Source organism: Nerophis lumbriciformis, linkage group LG04 (assembly GCF_033978685.3).
Source record: "Nerophis lumbriciformis linkage group LG04, RoL_Nlum_v2.1, whole genome shotgun sequence".
Classification (NCBI taxonomy): domain Eukaryota; kingdom Metazoa; phylum Chordata; class Actinopteri; order Syngnathiformes; family Syngnathidae; genus Nerophis; species Nerophis lumbriciformis.
This window is the reverse complement of record NC_084551.2, coordinates 12,391,060-12,418,355: the sequence shown is the minus strand read 5'-3', so window position 1 is coordinate 12,418,355 and position 27,296 is coordinate 12,391,060. Positions and strand designations below refer to the sequence as shown.

Here is a 27,296-nt window from a genome sequence, read left to right as displayed (position 1 = left end):
ATGTATGTAAAGGACTGAACATCTAGGTCCAGAGTATATAAAGTCACCAAAAACTAATGGACAATGAAGGTTAAGGCAAAGGAGTGAGGAGTATCCTGACCAGAAATCTAGATCCCTAGATTGATTGATGTAAAATGTTCTTTATCACATTGTTTACTTTCACATGTCCATTCAATATTTAATTAATTTATGATGGGTCAGGTGTGATTCACTACAATAGGGCCCCACAACACACTGGATTCCAGTTAGGAAGGCGTGGCGCAGTTGGGAGAGTGGCTGTGCCAGCAACCTGAGGGTTCCTGGTTTAATCCCCACCTTCTACCAACCTCGTCACATCCGGTGTGTCCTTGAGCAAGACACTTCACCCTTGTACCCTAATGGGTCGTGGTTAGGGCCTTGCATGGCAGCTCCCGCCATCAGTATGTGAATGTGTGTGTGAATGCGTGAATGTGGAAATAGTGTTTGAGTACCATGAAGGTAGAAAAGCGCTATACAAGTATAACCCATTTACCATTTAATCGAAATACCACAACACTGGATATTGTTCAGATAAGTTCAATGTAAGAACTTGCACACAGAGCAACACTGGAGGTGACTATGACGTGCGCTTTTTCCGCGCATGCGTACTAGGTCGTGTTGCACCGGCAGACGGAAGAGGGGGGGATGTTTTAAACGACCATTGTGTGTGTGTGGACAAGGATAAGGTTAGGTGGGATTTACCCTGTGTGAAAACAAGCGGTTTCACACAGCTTTGCCAGAAAAAAGTTGCTTATTAAATAAAATTCATGTTTTTTTTTTTGTTTTGTTTTTTATTCTTTACAATTGTTAAACCTGTCAATTCAGTTATCAACTTACTGCAGTTCTGCGTTGTTGTGCTGATTAGCAGAGGTGGGTAGTAACGCGCTACATTTACTCCGTTACATCTACTTGAGTAACTTTTGGGATAAATTGTACTTCTAAGAGTAGTTTTAATGCAACATACTTTTACTTTTACTTGAGTATATTTATAGAGAAGAAACGCTACTTTTACTCCGCTACTTTTATCTACATTCAGCTCGCTACTCGCTACTAATTTTTATCGATCTGTTAATGCACGCTTTGTTTGTTTTGGTCTGTCAGACAGACCTCCATAGTGCCTGCGTTTCAACAAATACAGTCACTGGTGACGTTCACTCCGTTCCACCAATCAGATGCAGTCACTGGTGACGTTGGACCAATCAAACAGAGCCAGGCGGTCACATGACCTGACTTAAACAGGTTGAAAAACGTATTGGGGTGTTACCATTTAGTGGTCAATTGTACGGAATATGTACTGTGCTGTGCAATCTACTAATAAAAGTTCCAATCAATCAATCAAAAGTGTGAAGGAAAAAAGACCCTTTTTTATTTCAACCGTACATCCCGTCAAAAGCCTAAAGACTGACTGCACAGTTCCTGTCTTCACAATAAAAGTGCCGCTCCATCGCGCCTGCGCTTTCAAAATAAGAGTCTCCGAAAGCCAGCGCAAACAAGCTAGCAAGCTACGGAGTTTGCCGCCAATGTATTTCTTGTAAAGTGTATAAAAACGAAAATGGAAGCTGGACAAATAAGATGCCAAAAACCAACCACTTTCATGTGGTATTAGACAGAAAGGAGGAACTTTTTTTCTCCTCCATTTGAAAACGTGGACGTTATCAGCACTACTGTCTGATTCCAATCAATGCAAGTCATCAGAATCAGGTAATACACCAACTTATATTCTTGTCTTCATGAAAGAAAGGAATCTATATGTGTTAAACATGCATGTATATTCATTAAAACATCTTTAACATGTAAACAAAAACGGCAAAATAAATAAATATAAATTATATACTGTATATATCAATGTATGTATATATATATATGTGTGTGTGTGTGTGTGTGTGTGTGTGTGTGTATATATATATATATATATATATATATATATATATATATATATATATATATATATGATATGTGTGTGTATGTTACTCATCAGTTACTCAGTACTTGAGTAGTTTTTTCACAACATACTTTTTACTTTTACTCAAGTAAATATTTGGGTGACTACTCCTTACTTTTACTTGAGTAATAAATCTCTAAAGTAACAGTACTCTTACTTGAGTACAATTTCTGGCTACTCTACCCACCTCTGCTGATTAGTTGAATTTGTTAAAGACTATAAATAACTATACTTAATTAATTCCTGTCATATCCACTCATATTGCATCTCATGTTATTCTTGTGTATACCAGCTACGCAGTAACTTTCAGTCAGTGTCTTTTACCTAAGCGTGTTGTTCGAAGAATGTAAACGTCATGAAAGGAATTAGCGTTGCATCAAGCTGACCTTTTTGCTCTTTTGTAGCCATAATGAGCTGGCATGATAACATGAGCACACTGCTGCAAACTGCACTCCCACAAGAAAGTGACATGACGAAGCATCCGCTACTCCTGCTGACCAATCGTACCCCTGGCTGTCGCGGGCGCTCGGCCAATGGGAAGGCGAGAAAAAAACCGAGACTGTAGCAACCAGGAGGAGAAGGGAGGAGGAGAGGGAGGACAGTAGCAGACTGCAGTAACAGAGCCAAGGTCCCCATGGGTACTCGGTGAATCAACCGCTGGAGGCTGCGTGTGATTGAGCAGCTGACTCTGACAAGGTGTGTTTGTTGCCACGACGAGGACGCAAAAAAGGTTCCACGTTTTCTGTGCATGTCTGTATGTCGTCGCCGAGTGATACAGACATCCAGAAAGTGAGGGAGGGGGAAAAAAAGCACGCCCTGGAGTCAAACCCAGACACATACTCGGCCCACACCGCCCACCCCACCTCCACGTCTAGTGGCAGTTGAGATAATTCCTCTGTGAGTCATCTGAAAAGCTCTGACCGATGGCAGTTTCTGTGTCGTATCGATACGACCGTGCAAGATGAATAGTAGCCTTTTGCCGCCGGCGGTTGATTTATAGACATTTTTGTCATCAAAATGGAGCAGTTTGACACATGCTGCTAAGTGATGGAGAAATAATGAGACACAGCTTGGCTGCTGGTTGACTGGTGAGACATTAGATTTGCTCGAGGTGTTGTTTTGGTGAATGCTAACTGGAAACATTTAAGTGTTGCAGATGTGTTGTGGCTGCACGTATATATGTTCAAATAAGGGTGTTCAGTAAATTGTAACAGTGATATCAGATACACATCAGTGTTTCCCTTACATTCAAATTAAACAACATATACCGTATTTTCTGTACCATAGGCGTTGTCACGCCAAATTTCTTCCCCCTACAAAAACCTTCCCCTCCCCATTTACTTCCGGGGTCATTTCCTCTTACGTCATTTCCTCTTACTTACGTCATTTCCTCTTACGTCATTGACAGCGATCGATAGAATCCAAATCTCCTGAAAATGGTGGTGTCGCTGAATGACATTTGTCTTTATCTTTCCCAGGGGACTTATGTCAAACACCAGCAGGCTTCGAAAAATTCCAGGCGGAGTGTTAGGGAAAATTTCAGGCGAAGTGTTAGGGCCGCTGCTGGGAACTTCTGTCTTCGTGGTAACGTGCAAAAAATATTAAGTTAATTTGTCCGATTAATACAGACGTTTTGTTAAAGCTATATTATAAAAAAAATAAAATTAAAATAAAAAAACCAAGTATCCTTCCAGCGACGGGCAGTCAAAGCCGAAGTGTTATCGATCGTTGTCAATGACGTAAAAGGAAATGACGTAAGTAAGAGGAAATGACGTAAGAGGAAATGACCCCGGAAGTAAATGGGGGGGGGGGTAGGTTTTTGTAGGGGGAAGAAATTTGGCGTGACAGCTTGTTGGAAGCCATTGAAGCAGTGCTCGCATTCTCCAGCTTCCCTTCGTGGTTCGAGAGGCGTCTGTGAACTTTTGTCTATTTTTTGATGAATGGTCTATTTTTGATCTTTTTTCATATATAAGGCGCACCGGATTATAGGGCGCATTAAAGGAGTCATATATATATATATATATACTGTATATATATATATATTTTTTTTCTAAATGTAAAACACTTCCTTGTGGTCTACATAACATGTGATGGTGGTTCTTTGGTCAAAATGTTGCATAGATTATGTTTTACAGATCATCTTCAAGTCGCTTTCTAACAGTTGCTTCCGGATGCGCCGTTTTGTGGGCGATCATATTTACGTGGCTTACCTTCAGCAGCGTCTTCTCCCCGTCATCTTTGTTGTCGCGGTGTAGCGTGCAAGGACGGGAGTGGAAGAAGTGTCAAAAGATGGAGCTAACTGTTTTAATGACATTCAGACTTTACTTAAATCAATAACGGAGCAGCATCTCCTCATCCGGAAACAACAACAAGGCCGGAAATGTGTCCCGTGAAAAACCGTCCGACCGGAACTCTCTAATAACTAAAGTTCCTTGGGTGAATAATGTAAACTCACTACACCGGTATGTTTTAGGGCTTTCATGGTGAGTTTACTGACCGATATAAGTAAGAACTTTACACTACTTTATATTAGAAATGGCAACAGCGGAGGATGAATGTCCCATAACAAGAAGATAGAGAAAAAAAGAAGCTTGTCGGACTACAAAGGATTTATGCAGATCCCAAAAACAGATCAGCAGGTACCAGAAGGTAAAAAAAAGTTGCTTTTGCATAATATTGCGAGACAAAACGCCAGATATGTCTTACCTTATACACACACCATAATAATACTTGTATGTTTAATGCGTCGACAATCCATCAAGTGGTGCAGCTTCATGGCTTACCAAAGTCGTACTAAAACATTTTCATAGATTTTTCAGCGGCGTGTGTAATATTCTATGTTTTCAATGGAACATATGAAATGTTGGTGTTGTTTACTTGAGTCATATTGCCATCATAGTGCAGTCTACACATATCTCTTATGTTTGACTGCCATCTACTGGTCACACTTATCATTACATCATGTACCAAATAAAATTGCTTCGGGGTCGGTAAACGAAACCAGAATTATTCTGTACGTTAGGCGCACCGGGTTATAAGGCGCACTGTCGAGTTTTGAGGGGAAAAAAAAGATTTTAAGTAGTCCGGAAAATACGGTATTATTTATCTCTGGCGGCCCGCCACGGAATGACACAAATTGATTTGGCGCTACCTGTTCACACTTTATAATGTGTGAGAATGTACCTTGTTGTTCCGTAGAGGAGGAGCTTTCATAGTTTTCAAAGCCAAGGACCCGCAAACTGATGGAGACACAGAGCGGGGACATACAATGTTTGGTGTGTGAGTGTTGTGTAATTTCTATACGTGTTTACATTAGTTGTTTATTGTGTGAATATATTAACAATAAACCTTCTATTTTATTGATGTAACATACACAATGGACATTATTTATGTAAAAAACACAATGGATGTTATATGTTTGTTATGTTTATTTTCTGTCTTACAAACTTTGATTAAGTGTAAATAAATAAAACTGAGGAAAGAATAGAATGCAAAAGAAGGAACATCAATCCTCAACAAAAACTAGAGCTTCTGTTTCTTCATGCTGTTAACTAACTGCACATGCTGGAAAGAAGTAGCGAGGGCAGAATAATGAATTTAACAGTGCGGTGTGAAAATTGATATGTTTACTTTGCAACTTAGTAAACGCAGTCTCAAAGAAATATAACCTTCAAAACAGCCACATTTTGATGTCCAGCCCCTGAGCCTTTGGACTCTTGAAACTGGAACTGAATCATGGACCCCCTATTGAAGACCTTTGCCATAGAGTAGTTAGCATTGTAAATCTGCTTTTAACACACCTGTGATTGAGATTTGCGTGGATTTCCTACTAAAAAACATACGCTTAAATTCAGATAAAGGTTGTACGCACAAAAAAATTCAGGCATATTAAAGTGTGCACATGTCTCTGACGTGCACATCAATTAGTCTGAGTAGGAATTGTTTGACATTTCTTTATTTAAACAGTTACCTAGCATCACCTCTGTGTGTCGCTAAAGTATACAAAGCATATAGAAATGTTCGTACGCTACCCATGAAGTTGGCGCGAGGCAACGCACATTACCACGTTAAGTTAACCTTGCCGTGCAAAAGTGCATACGCCAAGTAAGCACTCTGAATACTCGAGGCCCCTGGTCTGCCAGAGCATACAAAGGTGTAGCAGGAGGGATTAGTGTTGCTGATTTAGCAACTTTGTAACTATATTTAGCGAGTCTTTTTCAACTAGAAATGACTACGCACATATCTAGCAACTTTTTCTGAATGAGCTGTCGGCCCTGCTGTGGGCGTCAGAAGAAAGTCCACTTGTTTTTCTTGATACATTTGTTTTTCTTTTATTGTTTTTTGCTCACCTTTTGTCTGCTCCATATGGCAACTTATGCGAATACACTGGAGGTCACTTGAAATGAAAGCCATGTAAAAATAATGAAGGTATACAACAAATATACTGTACCTGTACAGGAAGGGGCTAAATCCAAATTGGGCTTTGAGACTGGCCGTTCAAGTCATGAACTTTGCAAATACTTCATAACATAGCATTGCCTTTCCAATTTGTCAGTCCTATTCATAAAACCGTACCACTGGACTCTATTTTGCAAAACGAAAATGAGATTGTTTTGCTCAAACTTTCCTTTTACTGCTCACTGCCACTTGGGGGAAATATAAACATGGTACCTAAGGACTGATTTGATGGACTGTGATGTGTCAAGTGTTTGTTAGGTATTCCGCACGCCTTACCAAGAAAATTGTAAATTCTGGTAAGATCCAAAGTATAATTGATCTGTAGATGACTTTGAAACTGTGTATCCAATCACATATTACAGTAAGTAACAGCAGCACAATACTGTTTCCAATACACTTGTAACACATACATACAAAACCCAAAACCAGTGAAGTTGGCACGTTGTGTAATTCGTAATTAAAAACAGAATACAATAATTTGCAAATCCTTTTCAACATATACCGTATTTTTCGGACTATAAGTCGCAGTTTTTTTCATAGTTTGGCCGGGCTCCAGTGCGACTTATATATGTTTTTTTTCTTCTTTATTATGCATTTTCGGCAGGTGCGACTTATACTCCGGTGCGACTTATACTCCGAAAAATACGGTATTCAATTGAATACACTGCAAAGACAAGATATTTAATCTTCGAACTGAGAAACTTATTTTTTTTTGTGCAAATAGTCATTGACTTATAATTTAATGGCAGCAACACATTGCAAAAAAGTTGGCGCAGGGGCATTTTTACCAAGTCGGCAGCGTTTCTGGGTGTTGCTGGTAAATGGCTTTCGCTTAGCATAGTAGAGTTTTAACTTGCACTTCCAGATGTAGCGACGAACTGTAGTTACTGACAATGGTTTTCTGAAGTGTTCCTGAGCTCATGTGGTGATATCCTTTACACACTGATGTCGGGTTTTGATGCAGTACCGCCTGAGGGATCGAAGGTCCGTAATATCATGTAGATGGTGAAATCCCTAAATTCCTTGCAATAGCTGGTTGAGAAATGTTGTTCTTAAACTGTTGGACAATTTGCTCTCGCATTTGTTCACAAAGTGGTGACCCTCGCCCCATCCTTGTTTGTGAATGACTGAGCATTTATTGGAAGCTGCTTTTATACCCAATCATGGCACCCACCTGTTCCCAATTAGCCTGTTCACCTGTGGGATGTTCCAAATAAGTGTTTGATTAGCATTCCTCAACTTTCTGAGTCTTTTTTGTCAAAAAATAACAATGTTTTCCAATTTGAACGTTAAGTATCTTGTCTTTGCAGTCTATTCAATTGAATATAGGTTGAAAATGATTTGAAAATCATTGTATTTTGTTTTTATTTACGATTTACACAACATGCCAACTTCACTGGTTTTGGGGTTTGTACATGTAGCTTGAGATCCCTTTTCATTCATCCAGGTGTCAGTGTTGTCGCTGGCCTTTAGCTGCTATTACTTTGACGTGGAGCTTTAAAGCCTCATTGGTCAAAACTGCCCAATAACCCTGTGACACAGAATTGCTGCTGTGGCATTTAGCAAGGGCAGATGGGTGTAATGCGGCGTGGTGCTCTATACATCATTATGCGGAGGTGTCCGACAGCACAGCAGAGTGTGGCGAGGTTCAGCCGTACTTTCATTAGGCTCCCGGATGCAATAGAAGGCCTCATTAACATGCATGGCCACAGGTTGTTGTTGCCCTCGTTCTCTGGGTGTCTGAAACAGGAGGCCAGCCGTGACTTGCACATTCTAATTAAGCTTAAGATAGTCACAGTTTCCCAATTGTTTTTTTTAATAATTGCCTGCCTTGTAGGAGGCAGGAATTTAAATTCCTTCAGTCCATTTGAGATATTTGATACAAGGCGAATAGATGGATCCTGGTGAGATGATTAGCAGAGATTATTCCCACATGTTGTTGTAATGAATTGCTTCATACAAATTGTATCTGAATTGAATAGAGTAGTTGCCAAGCTACGTGATTTTGTAATTATAGCGTCATTATATTTAAATATATCTTCACATTTACACTACAATATAACTCTGGTAGTAGACCTTGTGTCTGTATCCCACCAAGAGAAAACTCTTATTTGTGAATAGTGCACTGCATCATATTGAGAGCTATTTCTGGTCAGCTCTAAGCACTGCAATCTAAAACCACTGTACATGTACTGTATTATTAATTTAACCTCTTAAGTCCCAGGTAAGTAATCATAAGCTACGTTCACAGTGCATGGTCGGATGTCCAATTTGGATTGTTTTTGTCAAATCCGATCTTTTTAGTGGTTCATACAGAAAAACAAATCGATTTCTAATGTGATTGCAATCTGACCCGTATGCGGACATGACGTCATGACGTCGCACGGACTGCAGTGTTTACCGAAGTAAACATGGCTTCCACTCTAGGGGGCCACATTTAGAGAAAAAAAAATGTTTCTGGGGGCCGGTATATCTATTTTTAGGAACACTAATACAAAACCTCACAATAATGTCTGATTGAATGCTAAAAACGTTATAACAGACCGCCTTAAAAAACGTAATGGAATTTTGAATTTTTCTATGAAGTATAAAACACTGAATATTGACAAAATATGAACATCACACCCCCTTTCGATCGATACATTTTACAATCGCAACAAACGGTGAAATATGAACGCGAAGGGTACTAAATAAACCCACCTACCATCTGATACATCTGATACATCACTAAGCTTTAGAACTTTGTTGTGAAAGTCTCCTTCCGCGTCTGTGGAAACGCTGTTTGGTGCCTCGTCCGAGCTGCTGTGACGTAGATTACCATATTAAATAATTAGATTACCATAGTGACTAGTTAGATTACCATAGTAACTGGTATATCATCCAAAAGCGCAGATTCCAACCATTGAAATACTTTGTATAGTTCAAGACTTACGGTCGTTAGAAAACATGACTTCACATCATGATGGCAGCTATACTTTCCATCTTAAAGGGGAACATTATCACCAGACCTATGTAAGCGTCAATATATACCTTGATGGTGCAGAAAAAAGACCATATATTTTTTAAACCGATTTCCGAACTCTAAATGGGTGAATTTTGGCGAATTAAACGCCTTTCTAATATTCGCTCTCGGAGCGATGACGTCACAACGTGGCGTCACATCGGGAAGCAATCCGCCATTTTCTCAAACACCGAGTCAAATCAGCTCTGTTATTTTCCGTTTTTTCGACTGTTTTCCGTACCTTGGAGACATCATGCCTCGTCGGTGTGTTGTCGGAGGGTGTAACAACACGAACAGGGACGGATTCAAGTTGCACCAGTGGCCCAAAGATGCGAAAGTGGCAAGAAATTGGACGTTTGTTCCGCACACTTTACCGACGAAAGCTATGCTACGACAGAGATGGCAAGAATGTGTGGATATCCTGCGACACTCAAAGCAGATGCATTTACAACGATAAAGTCAAAGAAATCTGCCGCCAGACCCCCATTGAATCTGCCGGAGTGTGTGAGCAATTCAGGGACAAAGGTACCTCGGTAGCACGGCAAGCAATGGCGGCAGTTTGTTCCCGCAGACGAGCGAGCTAAACCCCCTATTGACCTTAGCTTCCCTGGCCTGCTGACATCAACTCCAAAACTGGACAGATCAGCTTTCAGGAAAAGAGCACGGATGAGGGTATGTCTACAGAATATATTAATTGATGAAAATTGGGCTGTCTGCACTCTCAAAGTGCATGTTGTTGCCAAATGTATTTCATATGCTGTAAACCTAGTTCATAGTTGTTAGTTTCCTTTAATGCCAAACAAACACATACCAATCGTTGGTTAGAAGGCGATCGCCGAATTCGTCCTCGCTTTCTCCCGTGTCGCTGGCTGTCGTGTCGTTTTCGTCGGTTTCGCTTGCATACGGTTCAAACCGATATGGCTCAATAGCTTCAATTTCTTCTTCAATTTCGTTTTCGCTACCTGCCTCCACACTACAACCATCCGTTTCAATACATTCGTAATCTGTTGAATCGCTTAAGCCGCTGAAATCCGAGTCTGAATCCGAGCTAATGTCGCTATAGCTTGCTGTTCTTTCCGCCATGTTTGTTTGTGTTGGCTTCACTATGTGACGTCACAGGAAAATGGACGGGTGGTTAAAATCAGGCACTTTGAAGCTTTTTTTAGGGATATTGCGTGATGGGTAAAATTTTGAAAAAAACTTCGAAAAATATAATAAGCCGATGGGAACTGATTTTTAATGGTTTTAACAATTCTGAAATTGTGATAATGTTCCCCTTTAAAGATCTAAATAAATTATTTGGGAATGCCGGGCGGGCCAGATTGAAAAGCTTCACGGGCCGCATGTGGCCCCCGGGCCTTAATTTGCCCAGGTCTGGTCTAAGTACTGGTGCATTTGTGGCAATTTTTAAGGACTTTGTGCAATAAAAGTCAACATTTTATGAACCGAATTATTGTGTGCAGAAAGATAGAAAGATAATTGGCTACGATGTCAGCTTGAAGGGCGTTTCTGTGGGTGAACAGTCAGAAACATGAGTGGTGAGATTTTCAAGTGAGCTCCCAAAATATATTATTTTCACCTGTTTTCTGCTCCGTTGTCAACTATTAATTTTGTAACTGTCTGTTTTGGCAAATAATCATGACACTTATCGCTTTTTGATGACGTTCGTGTCAGAAGCATACAACCTCAGCGCATCGCATATTTGTCCACTTTATAGCCACATATGAAAGAGTCCTGGGTTGGATATGGAAAATTCGGAATTGCAGTGTTCGGATTGATATGAAAAAATTCGATACAGGTCGTAACAAATCGGAATTGACCTGCAGTGTGTTATAGTATGGTCTGCTCTTTAGTAGTTATTGTACAAGTACAACAAATTGTTATTTTCACCACAAACCCATTTAAGATTAGACAAACCAACATTGTACAGGTCGACAGAACGGGAACGATGATGGATCGCCACTTGACGGCGCCCCATAATAGGTGGGAAAAAGGTAGACGCTGGGGAAGGATGAGTAAAAACAAGGTGTGAACAAAGCTATAGTCATTAAAATCGTATGCAAAAGCTCCACTTAATTAGTCGAACGACCAAATAGGGATGTATTGATAAACTGTATTAACGATAATTGTCCTTAAACTCCCGATGGTTAGTATTAGTGTTTTAGATTACAATTATGGAAAAAACTTGATTTGATAAACTCACGGACTGACTGCTCAGCTTAAATGCTAACATGAAAACAAGAGACATTAACGTCTTTCCCCATTAAGAAACAACATACGAATCTAAACTCATACAAGCACATTACTGTTTGAGCAAATAAGATATTAAATTGTGCACATTGGACCTCCTAGCTGTGCTGTCTTAGAACAAAGTGATTGATCTATACGCCGAGGAATAGCAGACGGTAAGTTTGTAAGGTGCGTTCAAGGACCGCTAAACAGAGTAGAACGCCACAGTGCCCGCTCGAACACTCCTGAAGTGAATCATAAGAAACACAAAACGTGCAAAATAATGAGCTTTACAACATTGGGTCTATTTATGTTAGTTAATAAAAATTAAAAACTTGGTCAAAAGACTTCATTGTGTTTAAGTACTTTTTAGCACAATAATGCGATAAAAATGATAACCGCGATATAAAATGTTCATATTGTTACATCCCCACTACCAAGCGTCCTTCATTCAGTTTTGACTGGATTGACAGATGTGGTCTTCCCTGGATAGAAAACAAGAACAATAAGGCCTCATGTACTATGTTCTACAATGCTTAAACGCTGGGGTTTCACTTCACTTAGGTCATGGTGATTAGATTCTTCAGGGTTTTTTATGAACAGTCTTTTTGGCTTGAAATGTGCGTGACGGCAATCCAAATAATAATACTACAGCCTAAAAGAAACTTAGACTTACACTTAGACAAACTGTATTGATCCACAAGGGAAATTGTTCCCCACAGTAGCTCAGTTAAGGTTGGAAAGGATAATGCACACAAGATCACAAAAAGAGGGCGAAAACAAACGGTATAAAGTAGAGTAAAAATGTACCATAGTAGCAATATAACATATATATATAATACTTACATATTATATGTACAGTATATAATATATACTGACATATTATTATATTATATTTTTATATAACATATACAATATATAAAAAATCTAGGGATGTCCGATAATGGCTTTTTGCCGATATTCCGATATTGTCCACGTCTTTAATTACCGATACCGATATCAACCGATACCGATATCAACCGATATATACAGTCGTGGAATTAACACATTATGCCTAATTTGGACAACCAGGTATGGTGAAGAGAAGGTACTTTAAATAAAATAAAATAAAATAAAATAAGATAAATAAATTAAAAACATTTTCTTGAATAAAAAAGAAAGTAAAACAATATAAAACAGTTACATAGAAACTAGTAACGAATGAAAATGGGTAAAATTAACTGTTAAAGGTTAGTACTATTAGTGGACCAGCAGCACGCACAATCATGTGTGCTTACGGACTGTATCCCTTGCAGACTGTATTGATATATATTGATATATAATGTAGGAACCAGAATATTAATAACAGAAAGAAACAACCCTTTTGTGTGAATGAGTGTAAATGGGGGAGGGAGGTTTTTTGGGTAGGTGCACTAATTGTAAGTGCATCTTGTGTTTTTTTATGTTGATTTAATAAAAAATAAAAAAACGATACCAATAATAAAAAAAAAACGATACCGATAATTTCCGATATTACATTTTAACGCATTTATCGGCCGATAATATCTGTAAAAAAAATCCCAATTACCATGTACAATATTACAGTATATGTAACCGCTGCAGCAAAAAAAGGGCATCATAAAATAGATAAAATCAAATAAAAAACACTAATCTTAGATTAAAAATATGTTCTCTGCCTTGAGCAGAACTACATCTATTTGACTTTGGTAGACATTTTTAAAAGCCAAACAACTCCAAAATGCAAAGTAACGTAAACGCTATTCAGACTGTGGCGACACTTAAAGCATCGTTACTGTCAGATGGTGAATGTGCTGCCAGCGCGGACTTTGACGTCATCCCATTTTAGAACCGCAAGCTTTATATAGCCTGGCTGAGTCTGTATGTAAAAACCCCTCGCCCTGTAAAAAAAAAAAAAAAAAAAAAAAAATGCAGCTGCAAGGCAAGGTATGGGAAGCAAACAGAGGATGAAAAGACGCTAATGCAAAGGCGGCCTCCTTTTTCTGAGACTAATCTGTCTTAGTAGCAGTGTGATAAGTGTGTTTTGACTCAGCCTCAAATTTCCTCTTGTTTATGCATCCTTTGCCAAACCACGTGGATCCCTGTAGAGTCGGATAATCTCAGCGATGCCAACTTGGCAGGGCTGCAAATATACCACAACCTCCTGGCCCAGGTCAGATCACAACAGCGGGGTAGAAAGCAAAGTACCTGCGTCTGTTTTCCGTCATTATTCCTTCTCTCCTTCCTGTCATCTTTCTTGGTAGCAATCTGCCGCCATTGGTGTCTTCATCGATGCGCGTCCCTCATTCCTCCCTGGTGCCCGCCAGCGCTTTTTGCTTGCAGGGGGAGATTGGTGCAATCATGGCTTGTGACGAAGCCTATTTACCCAGATGGAGGGAGAAAAAAAAAAGAAACCACCCGTATGCTAAGCCAACACTGTCCCAGTTCCCCACTGGTGTGAGAGGAAAAGCCTCTTTAATTTGCGGTATTTTCCCCAGTGGAGTCTTTTCTGGTTTTCATACATTTGCACAATTCAGTTTGTCGTTTTTGCAGTATCGTTTCAGAAGTGTAAGCTTTCTATGATGCAAAGATTCCTATTACATCATCCTGTGCTTTCCATCTGTAAGGACCACCTACAGTATGTCAGTCATTAAGCTTCATGTGTCTCCAGGTCAGGGCAGAGGGACACTTAGCACCTGTCAGGTGTGATGACAGTATGAATTAATGTGGCCATAACTGCAGCCTGTGCACTTCACACACAAAAGTGGCGTACATATGGCGATTAATCTTTTGTATCCCTTGGGTTCGCTTCGTACGATCCACTGATCCGGTGGCGCAAAGGGGTGCAGTACCACTAGTGCATTTCAGTCCAGTTGAAAGCATGTATTTCAAAAGGCTGTATTTTTTTAACCATAAGGCCAAGGCTTATTGTTGGGCCGTTAGCGCCCCCTAGAGGGCTACCAAAAAAGGTCTGTTTTCTCAGATGTGCAGCCGTACTCAGTTGTAATACACTTTTCCACCACTTGTGGCAGTATGACAGTATCAAACAAAAAGAAGAAGTCTAGAGCTAAAGTCATAGAGAAGTTTCTCAAGTGCAAAAAGTATGGCTTAAGTGTTTTTTTGAATGACTGATTGAGACTTTTATTAGTAGATTGCATAGTGCAGTACATATTCCGTACAATTGACCACTCAATGGTAACACCCGAATAAGTTTTTCAACTTGTTTAAGTCGGGATCCACGTTAATCAATTCATGGTAGTCGTGGTGAAGCTGTATTTTCATTTGCACTTTAATTTTATTGACAGTAAAGACAAGACATGTTAATTATTGATTTTGTATGCACATGTATTTTTTGTCAGTTAGTCCCTTCTTATGCAGTATATTTTGTTAGTAGTTATTGTTCTAATCAGTCTGACCGAAGCCTAAGGTTTTTGTGTTAAAGGGGAACATTATCACAATTTCAGAAGGGTTAAAACCATTAAAAATCAGTTCCCAGTGGCTTATTATATTTTTCGAAGTTTTTTTCAAAATTTTACCCACCACGCAATATCCCTAAAAAAAGCTTGAAAGTGCCTGATTTTAACCATCTTTATATACACCCGTCCATTTTCCTGTGATGTCACATAGTGAAGCCAACACAAACAAACATGGCGCATAGAACAGCAAGCTATAGCGACATTAGCTCGGATTCAGACTCGGATTTCAGCGGCTTAAGCGATTCAACAGATTACGAATGTATTGAAACGGATGGTTGTAGTGTGGAGGCAGGTAACGAAAACGAAATTGAAGAAGAAACTGAAGCTATTGAGCCATATCGGTTTGAACCGTATGCAAGCGAAACCGACGAAAACGACACGACAGCCAGCGACACGGGAGAAAGCGAGGACGAATTCGGCGATCGCCTTCTAACCAACGATTGGTATGTGTTTGTTTGGCATTAAAGGAAACTAACAACTATGAACTAGGTTTACAGCATATGAAATACATTTGGCAACAACATGCACTTTGAGAGTGCAGACAGCCCAATTTTCATCAATTAATATATTCTGTAGACATACCCTCATGTCAGCAGGCCAGGGAAGCTAGGGTCGATATTCTTCTCTTGATCATCTTCGGGACGGTGTGAGCCAAGACATCCAGGGGGTTTAGCTCGCTCGTCTGCGGGAACAAACTGCCGCCATTGCTTGCCGTGCTAGCGAGGACCTTTGTCCCTGAATTGCTCACACACTCCGGCAGATTCAATGGGGGTCTGGCGACAGATTTCTTTGACTTTATCGTTGGAAATGCATCTGCTTTGAGTGTCGCAGGATATCCACACATTCTTGCCATCTCTGTTGTAGCATAGCTTTCGTCGGTAAAGTGTGCGGAACAAACGTCCAATTTCTTGCCACTTTCGCATCTTTGGGCCACTGATGCAACTTGAATCGTCCCTGTTCGTGTTGTTACACCCTCCGACAACACACCGACGAGGCATGATGTCTCCAAGGTACGGAAAACAGTCGAAAAAACGGAAAATAACAGAGCTGATTTGACTCGGTCTTTGAGAAAATGGCGGATTGCTTCCCGATGTGACGTCACATCGTGACGTCATCGCTCCGAGAGCGAATATTAGAAAGGCGTTTGATTCGCCAAAATTCACCCATTTAGAGTTCGGAAATCGGTTAAAAAAATATATGGTCTTTTTTCTGCAACATCAAGGTATATATTGACGCCTACATAGGTCTGGTGATAATGTTCCCCTTTAAACAAATAATATTCTTTGTGATTATAAAATGTTTTCATATCATTTGACCAGAAAAATTAAGAGTAAGATTATTAATTCAGTGTTAATATTTGAGTGGGCCCTCGGGCCCTTCTGTAGTAGAAAAGTTGGGCCCCGAGTTCAAAAAGGTTAAGAACCCCTGACATAAAGCATACATATTTTACTAATAAGGAGTTGTCCAGATCAGGGTTTCATGCTGCCGATTCCGATACCGATCATCCATGAGTGAGATTGGCTGATACCAATCTCATGTATTAATTGTAAATGTTTTAATTAGGGATGTCCCCATCAACATTTTTAGCTTCTTTGACCTTAAATCCGAACTGATTTAGAGTTACGATCCAACACCTTTATAGAACTGAAAATGTTTTATCACAAGTAACTAAAGTTAACATAGTAACACCTTTGTATAGAACTTACCTTCTTAAATTTAGAATGTGCTATTAAATCAGATGAAGTATTAAATTTGTGGTATTGAATGCTACATACAATTTTTTGACAAAAGAAAGGGGCCTGTGCACAATAACTAAATAAAAATGTAAACACTATTGACTCCTATTTAATCATTTGAGTTTTACCCTCAAAGCCTTCCTGTCCGTAAACAATAACAAAAGCAACCCAAAATATATCGGTATAATCACTTCAGTATTATTTCCATACTGATAATAGACTAGGCATCTATAGCAGTGGTCCCCAACCTTTTTGTAACTGCGGACCGGTCAACGCTTGGACCAAGGGGGAGAGGGATTTATTTATTTATTTTTTATTTTTTTGTTGTAAAAAAATACAATAATGTGTGCTTACGGACTGTATCCCTGCAGACTGTATTGATATATATTGATATATAATGTAGGAACCAGAACATTAATAACAGAAAGAAACAACCCTTTTGTGCGAATGAGTGTAAATGGGGGAGGGAGGTTTTTTGGGTTGGTGCACTAATTGTAAGTGTACTTGTGTTTATGTTGATTTAATAAAAAAATTTAAAAAAAATAAAAAAAAAATATATTTTTTTTTTTTTTTTTTTTTTTTCTTGTGCGACCCGGTACCAATCGATCCACGGACCGGTACCGGGCCGCTGCCCGGTGGTTGGGGACCACTGATATATGTCTATAGTATAGACATCTGGATTGATCATCCCTACTTTACATCAAAGCTTTAGCGGTTAGCTTCAAACTCTATCTTGCGGTCTACGTAACATGTCAATCAATCAATCAATCAATCTTTATTTATATAGCCCTAAATCACAAGTGTCCCAAAGGGCTGCACAAGCCACAACGACATCCTCGGCACAAAGCCCACATACGGGCAAGGAAAAACTCACCCCAGTGGGACGTCGATGTAATGGTTGTTCTTTGGTCAAAATGTTGCATAGATCATGTTTTAAATCAATAACGGAACAGCATCTCCTCATCCGTGGCTCACTAGTGCAATAACAGAAAAACGTCCGACTCTCTAATAACTAAAGTTCCTTGGGTGAATTATGTAAACCCACTACACTGGTAGTTTTTAGCGCTTCCAAAGCGAGTCTACTGAGAGACGTAAGTAAGAACTTTACACTACTTTATATTAGAAATGGCAACAGCAGAGGATGAATGTCCCATAACAAGAAGATAGAGAAAAAGAAGAAGCTTATCGACTATGGTAGGGGTAGGGAACCTATGGCTCTAGAGCCAGATGTGGCTCTTTTGATGACTGCATCTGGCTCTCAGATAAATCTTAGCTGACATTACTTAACAGGATAAGTACTGAATAATTCCGCTGGTAATCACAGTGTTAAAAATAACGTTCAAAATATAAAACATTCTCATGCATTTTAATCCATCCATCCGTTTTCTACCGCACCTGTTCAAGAAGTCGCATTAATGGTAAGAAGTATTTTATTTATTATTGGTTAGCTTCAGAATAACAATGTTATTAAAAAAAATGAGAGACTTATTATACTCTAAAAATGTTGGTCTTACTTAAAAATGCACGCATTTAGTTGTATTCAGTGCTAAAAAAAAATACAATATTATATGGCTCTCACGGAAATACATTTTCAAATATTTGGTTTTCATGGCTCTCTAAGCCAAAAAGGTTCCCGACCCCTGGACTATGGTGTCGGCACGGACTACAATTTTCGGGACTTATGCAGCTCCCAAATACACATCAGCAGGTACCAGAAGGTAAGAAAAGTTAGTTTTACACATTATTGCGAAACAAAATGCCAGATAATATGTCTGCTAATAGGCGCCATTTTGCGGTCTTTATACACACACCATAATAATACTCGTATGTTGAAGCATAGTACATTTGACTACGGTAGCCGTAATGCTCCAACAATCCATCAAGGGTTGCGACTTCATAGCTTACCAAAGTGGTACTAAAACATTATGGCAGATTTTTGAGCGCGGTGTGTAATGTTCTATATCCTCAGTGGAACATTTAAAGTGTTTATGTTGTTTACTGGCGTCGTATTGCAGTCTCCACGTATCTCTTATATGTGACTGCCATTTACTGGTCACACCTGTCATTACACCATGTACCATTACATTTATGAGCCACTTCTCTCAGGACTCTATGAAAGCTATTTCCTAACTCTATTTGAACGACTGGAACACCCAAGAACAGAACAGCAATACAGCATTTTCTGCTCAAACTCTCCTCTCACTCTTACTTGTTTTAAAGGGGAACATTATCACAATTTCAGAAGGGTTAAAACCATTAAAAATCAGTTCCCAGTGGCTTATTTTATTTTTCGAAGTTTTTTTCAAAATTTTACCCATCACGCAATATCCCTAAAAAAAGCTTCAAAGTGCCTGATTTTAACCATCGTTATATACACCCGTCCATTTTCCTGTGACGTCACATAGTGATGCCAATACAAACAAACATGGCGCATAGAACAGCAAGCTATAGCGACATTAGCTCGGATTCAGACTCGGATTTCAGCGGCTTAAGCGATTCAACAGATTACGCATGTATTGAAACGGATGGTTGTAGTGTGGAGGCAGGTAGCGAAAACGAAATTGAAGAAGAAACTGAAGCTATTGAGCCATTTTGGTTTGAACCGTATGCAAGCGAAACCGACGAAAACGACACGACAGCCAGCGACACGGGAGAAAGCGAGGACAAATTCGGCGATCGCCTTCTAACCAACGATTGGTATGTGTTTGTTTGGCATTAAAGGAAACTAACAACTATGAACTAGGTTTACAGCATATGAAATACATTTGGCAACAACATGCACTTTGAGAGTGCAGACAGCCCAGTTTTCATCAATTAATATATTCTGTAGACATACCCTCATCCACTCTCTTTCCTGAAAGCTGATCTGTCCAGTCCAGTTGGAAATGCATCTTCTTTGAGTGTCGCAGGATATCCACACATTCTTGCCATTTCTGTCGTAGCATAGCTTTCGTCGGTAAAGTGTGCTGAACAAACGTCCAATTTCTTGCCACTTTCGCATCTTTGGGCCACTGGTGCAACTTGAATCCGTCCCTGTTCGTGTTGTTACACCCTCCGACAACACACCGACGAGGCATGATGTCTCCAAGGTACGGAAAACAGTCGAAAAAACGGAAAATAACAGAGTTGATTTGACTCGGTGTTTGTAATGTGTTTGAGAAAATGGCGGATTGCTTCCCGATGTGACGTCACGTTGTGACGTCATCGCTCCGAGAGCGAATAATAGAAAGGCGTTTAATTCGCCAAAATACACCCATTTAGAGTTCGGAAATCGGTTAAAAAAATATATGGTCTTTTTTCTGCAACATCGAGGTATATATTGACGCTTACATAGGTCTGGTGATAATGTTCCCCTTTAACGCTACGCTCAAGCTGCGAGACCATCGTGTCAATTAAGCCGCGAAGAAGAAAAACAAATGTGACGTCATATGCAACCGAGCAATTATTACATTTTTTTTAGTCTTGGTTTTATTATGAAAAATAATTGAACGAATAATACATGGACTGTAGACAACTGGAGTTTTAGGGAGTATTTTTTTAAACCTACTATCGTGCCGCACTTGGATTCAGTACAATTTTAAAAGCCTCTGACATAAGAAAACTACAGCCCCTTTTAAAGAATAATAATGAACCATATCTAAAAACCGGTCCATAAAAATGCGAATGAATATTGCCCGAAGCATCAGTCTTATCTGCTTTCCCTCCCAAAGGCTTTATTCAGAGGAAATTATGCTTTTGTTCTTACCAGCAATATAGAAAGAGACAATTGCCTCTTCTCCAGCTGGTAGTTTTGTCTTTTGTTTGAAGTATTTGGCAGCAGCGCCGACTTCCTCCTGTGATATGCATGGAATGGATCAAACACACTCAATGTCCATGCAGTCACGTTCCAACTGTATTTAAAATCGAACACAAATGTCCTCAATAGATTCCTTTGGCTCTTTCCTTGGAGGGTCAGTGGCGTGTCAGGTCGCCAATTACTATAACCTCTGAAACTGGAACTACAGAATAACTGCGCTAGAATATTTCTCTGGAAAAAAAAAAGTCATGCAGAGAAAGAAGCAACAATGTGCCAGTAAGTTTGATTGTGGTGTGGATAAGTCAACTGAGGACATATAAAAACATTGTTTACACTCGTGTTGTAACAATACCAATATTTTGGTACCGGTACTAAAATTATTTAGTTTTTTTCTAAATAAAGGGGACCACAAAAAATTGCATTATTGGCTTTATTTTAACAAAAAATCTTAGGGTACATTAAACATATGTTTCTTATTGCAGTTAAGTCCTTAAATAAAATAGTGAACATACAAGACAACTTGTCTTTTAGTAGTAAGTAAACAAACAAAGGCTCCTAATTTAGTCTGCTGACATATGCAGTAACATATTGCATACTTGCCAGCCCTCCCGAATTTTCCGGGAGACTCCCTAAATTCAGCGCCTCTCCCGAAAACCTCCCGGGACGAATATTCTCCCGAAAATCTCCCGATTTTCAGCCGGAACTGGAGGCCACGCCCCCTCCAGCTCCATGTGACCTGAGTGAGGACAGCCTTTTTTCATGACGGTCGTGACGGGAGGACAACAGGGTGACAAGAACTAAATCATCCAGACTAGAGATAAATTGTATTATTATGTTTATCTTACCTAAAAATCAATATATACTGTATATTAATTTAAAAAAACCAAAAAACATTTTTACTATATTTTGCTAAAAACATCAAAATTAATTGTATTTTTATTTGTATTTTTTCTGACTCCTTATTACATCCAGCCATAGAATTATACATTAAAATAAACATATTTGAAATAATTAATTTTAAATGATCATAATAATTCATTTAAAATGACCATATTTAATTATTAAAATAATTGCTTGTTTATCAACAACTTTAGCATTTTATTCATTACATTTTGAAGCTCTCAGAAGCCAAGTTATGTTATATTCCTTAATATTTATTTATGCAAGTTTGAAGTAACAATTATCTAAACACAGTTTTGTTTGCATATTTTCAGGATATATATATATATATATATATATATATATATATATATATATATATATATGAAATACTTGACTTGGTGAATTCTAGCTGTCAATATACTCCTCCCCTCTTAACCACGCCCCCAACCACCCCCACCTCCCGAAATTGGAGGTCTCAAGGTTGGCAAGTATGCATATTGTGTCATGTATCATTCTATTATTTTGTCAACATTATTAAGGACAAGTGGTAGAAAATGAATTGTTAATCTACTTGTTCATTTACTGTTAATATCTGCTTACTTTCTCTTTTAACATGTTCTATCTGCACTTCTGTTAAAATGTAATAATCACTTATTCTTCTGTTGTTTGATACTTTACATTAGTTTTGGATGATACCACAAATTTGGGTATCAATCCGATACCAAGTAGTTACAGGATCATACATTGGTCATATTCAAAGTCCTCATGTGTCCAGGGACATATTTCCTGAGTTTATAAACATAATATACATTTAAAAAAAACAAAAGAAGATGTTGTGATGCCAAAAAATATAGACGTAATCATACTAGTATCGACTAGATACGTGCCTGTACTTGGTATCATTACCACCAATGGCGTGGTGATCCACCAGTACGTTTCAGAGACGGTATCGTACCGAAAATTATTAATTAGTATCGCGGTACTATACTAATACCAGGGTATCGTACAACATACCGTACAACCCTAGTTTACACAAACCGATACAAGCAATGATGGTTGCGTTACTATTCATCTATGTTGCACGTCACCAGATGTTTTCTTTCTGCTGGTTACACACACACCCATACACACACACACACACACACACACACACACCCACACACACACACACACACACACATCCATATTATACCAGTTGGCCTTGTAGCTCAGTGAAAAGAGAAGTTGAGCTTCAGAAGTGAAGAGTCCGCTCTACCTACGAGAAAGTAATTAGTAGCAACTCCTAAGGGAGTGGAGATAGACTTCATACAGCTTGGCACTATCCTTCTTTCTCAGCAGCTGCAGGTCTCTGCTTTTTGCACGCCCTCATTATGCCTTGTCTAAACAACCACGCTGCCTGGGAAAGGCTGTCATCAACACAATATCATTCATTTAATATCGCTTTTTCAAAGTGAAATAATACATGCATTATAGGAGGGTTGTACGGTATACCGGTGGTAGTAGTATAGTACCGCGATACTAATGAATCATATTCGGTACCATACCGCCTCTGAAAAGTATCGGTCCGCCACGGACGCATTTTGGCTTAAAAACTGACGATAAAAGTGAAGCTATAACACTGAAACACCCTCAGGAAGAGGTGCTTCAAGACATGGCTAGCTAGCTAGCAGCTAAAGTTCAGGCTCAGTCTGCAGTGTTTTAGCTACTTCTAAATCACTAATCCTTGTTTCCATGTTGACAAATAAAGTACGTTTCTTACAAGTATCATCCCTGCAGGACGAGGAATAGCTAAACATGCTTCACTACACACCGTAGCTCACCGACGTCAAAATGTAAACAAATGCCATTGGTGGATCCATACCTAACATCCACTGTAATGATATCAAGTACAAGCACGTATCTAGTCGATACTACTATGATTACGTCAATATTTTTTGGCATCACAACATCATGAATATTATGTTTATAAACTCAGGAAATATGTCCCTGGACACACGAGGACTTTGAATATGACCAATGTATGATCCTGTAATGACTTTGTATCGGATTGATACCCAAATTTGTGGTATCATCCAAAACTAATGTAAAGTATCAAACGACGAAGAATAAGTGATTATTACATTTTAACAGAAGTGTAGATAGAACATGTGAAAAGAGAAAGTAAGCAGATATTAACAGTAAATGAACAAGTAGATTAATAATTCATTTTCTACCACTTGTCCTTAAAAATGTTGACAAAATAATAGAATGATAAATGACACAATATGTCACTGCATATGTCAGCAGCTAAAATAGGAGTCTTTGTTTGCTTATTTACTACTAAAAGACAAGTTGTCTTGTATGTTCACTATTTTATTTAAGGACAAACTTGCTATAATAAACATATGTTCAATGTACCCTAAGATTTTTTGTTAAAATAAAGCCAATAATGCAAATTTTTGCGGTCCCCTTTATTTAGAAAAGTACCGAAAAGTATCGAAATAATTAATATTGGTATCGGGACAACACTATATTATAGGGATGGGCGATATGGCCTGAAATCTATATCGCGATATAAATTGCAGACGTAAGCGGTAACATATTACGTTATTCTTGGTTGTAATATTTTTTCAAAACTATTATTAAATCACTTTTAATTAACTGTTCATCTCTGGTTAGTTTCTGTTGTAGCATTGTTCTATCTACACTTCTGTTAAAATAGAATAAGCACTTATTCTTCTCTTGTTTGATACTTTATATTAGTTTTGGCCGATACTGCAAATGTGGGTATCAATCCAATACCATGCAGTATTGGATTGATACCCATATCAGTGCTAATAGTGATACTTAAAATGTTCAAGGTCATTGAATGATGGAATTTTTGATCAGATTTAGAACCAGACAAAAACACAGAATGGCAGTTTAACAATGTCAATTAATGTAATTATGAATTGGATTAATTCCTACTACTGGTTCTGATTTATCCTTTGGGTTTCTTCCCCAGAAAACTCTCCTATGTCCAGGGACTTATGCCTGAGTTGGTAAACAACAACAAAAACAATTTTGTGATAGCAAAAAATATTGATCTGTAGTGTTGACCATATACCGAAACTATATTGTATTGTTATTATCAATATTTATATGATCTACCCACCTCTGTTTATATTCAAGAGCTCTATCTTATCATTTGAGATTGAGATTTAGTTTATTTAAAAGGGACAATACATATTAAAGAACATTTGACATGTAACTCAGTGATATTATAGCCAATGGCTACTTTCCATTTCCAGTCCCCTGGCAAGTTGATGTTAAAATTAAGACAAACATATTAACAAAAAGTACTCAAATTGACGATATTAAATGTAAAATTCCAAGATTTAGTTGTAAAAGATGCTGTTGTAGACACTCACTGTCACAAATGTACCTTTTGCATTTCATGAATACATTAAACAATTGATAAAATACATATTTCACAGTATACACTTTCATTTGTACTAGTAGCCTATCCACCGTGATTACAATTTTGGTTTCCAAGCAGCCAATTTTTCAAGGCCATATTAAATGCTGCCTGAGTTGCTATAGTTCCCTTATGTTTACAGGAATTGTGTTCCATGTTTGAAAATGAGCGTTGCCCAAACACACTTTTTCTAAACGGCACCCTCTGGAGCCGGACCTCGTTGTTCTGTTGGCCTTCTTCTTCACAACCTTTTTAAAAGGAGGCGGTGCTAGGTCATTAAGAATTTTATATACAAGAACTGAATCAGCATGTTTTATTAGGTTTTCCCAATTGAGTAGATTGTATTAGTCCAGTATTCTGTAATGATGATACATGATTGGACTTGTAATCTAGTACTTGTAATGTTTTTTTTTTTTAATAAATAACTTCCAGCAATTTAAGTGTGTATTTATTTGTCAGTGTCCAGCTTGTGATGCAGTGATTTAGATATGGCATAATCATTGAAATAAAATACAATTTTGCAGAGTTTGTTGTTTCCTCAGAAATAACATAAAGATGTCTCCGTAGAAAAGAGTAAGTAAGTAAATTCTATTTTTAAAATGCTTTTTACAGATATAAATCATAAAGTTCTGTACACAACATAGGTGAATTAAAACAACAATTAAATTAAAACATGGGCAACATCATTAAAAGTGGATTAAAAAAGATAGTTAAGCGGTTCATTAACTAAAAGCTTTACTAAAAAGTATTCCAATGTTTTTTAAAAGTGTGCTTTGGTAAATGGAAAAACAGTGTCACCTGTGCCCTAAAACAGTGGTCCCCAACCACCGGGGCACCGGTCCGTGGATTCGATTGGTACCGGGCCGCACAAGAAATAAAATAAAAATAACAATTTTTATTATTTTTAATTTTTTAATTTTTTTAATTAAATCAACATAAAAAAACACAAGATACACTTACAATTAGTGTAAAAAAAAAAAAACTCCCTCCCCCATTTACACACTTTCACCATTTACACCCCCCCCGGTCCGTGGGACAAATTTTCAAGCGTTGACCGGTCAGCAGTTACAAAAAGGTTGGGCACCACTGCCGTAATACTTAGCCCTGTAAGACCCAAATATAGGAAAAACCTAAAAAAAAAAATAAAAAAAAATAATACCTTTCAGATGTTGTTGTAGGAAGCATTTGATGCAGAAATTGAAGAGTTAAAAAAAAAAAAAAAAAAAGTTTATGTATGCTTTTAGAGAAATGTTGTAATATTGCAACATTGGGCTTTGATGGGAGCAGAATTTCTGTATTTGTACTCACGTTGTCTGAACAACTAAGGGTTCATTTGCAGGGTTGATTGCTTACTTATCCCCATAACGGTATATACCATTAATAATAATCACACATTAGTTATATTTTTATGAAGTCATCTATTACAAATATAAAAAATATGACACAAGATAAAACTCTTAAAAAACGCATTTTCCACCTCTTTTTTTTTTTTTTCATGACATTTGTCATGAAGACTTTCATTGGTGGTGAAAGTCCTAAAAACAGTCCCTGTCGTCTGTAAAACAAAGGCGAACATCACACTTTCTGCATTGTGTGTTGGTGTATCCTGTATTGCAGTGTCTGCAGCATCATCATCTCATCCACAGAGTTGTGCTTTTCTAGTACCACCTGCAGGCATTTCTCTCTGAATGAATCAAGCCAGAGTCTGAGTTTCCATAGTTTCTCTTTCTTTTCCGTCTCAGATACTGTCATGTTGTTTACAAAATGTAATGACGTCAGTCAACAGGGATTGGAATCTGTGGACCAAGTGCTCAGACAATAGTGTCTGCCTGGTAAGTCGCTTTGGACAAAAGTGTCCAAATTCCATCAATGGTTATATGGCTCTAATTATCATACTAAAAGGAAAACATGCATACCCCCATTAGATCCACACATTCAGGAACATTCCTTTCCCCAGAACTGAATTGTCTGTTGATATCCTTGGACAAAGTCATGGATTTTTAGGTCAGGCTGATCAATTAACTAATTTTTTTAGAGATACAACTTTTAAATCAGTCACCAGAACACAACACAAGGGTAGAATGTATAATATCCATGTATAGAGAAAGTACTTCAGGCGGTGATGTAGTGGAGGGAATACAACCTGTTTGAGCCCACTGTAACAAGCCAGTTATTTTGACTACCACATTCACCCAGTGTTGTATAATTGCAACAATTATATAACAAGCTCTAAATGAAATTTGATGCATCTGTTCCACAATAACTACATATGTACATGCTCTAGACCAGGGGTCAGCAACCCGCGGCTCTGGAGCCGCATGCGGC

General features: G+C 38.4%; 1 protein-coding gene across 4 annotated transcripts in view; it reads left to right on the top strand.

Annotated features, from left to right (window-relative positions):
• The window catches only part of oxr1a (oxidation resistance 1a), a 321,181-nt gene that overhangs the window by 117,366 nt on the left and 176,519 nt on the right, over nt 1-27,296 (top strand). The gene's annotated exons all lie outside the window — the stretch shown is intronic.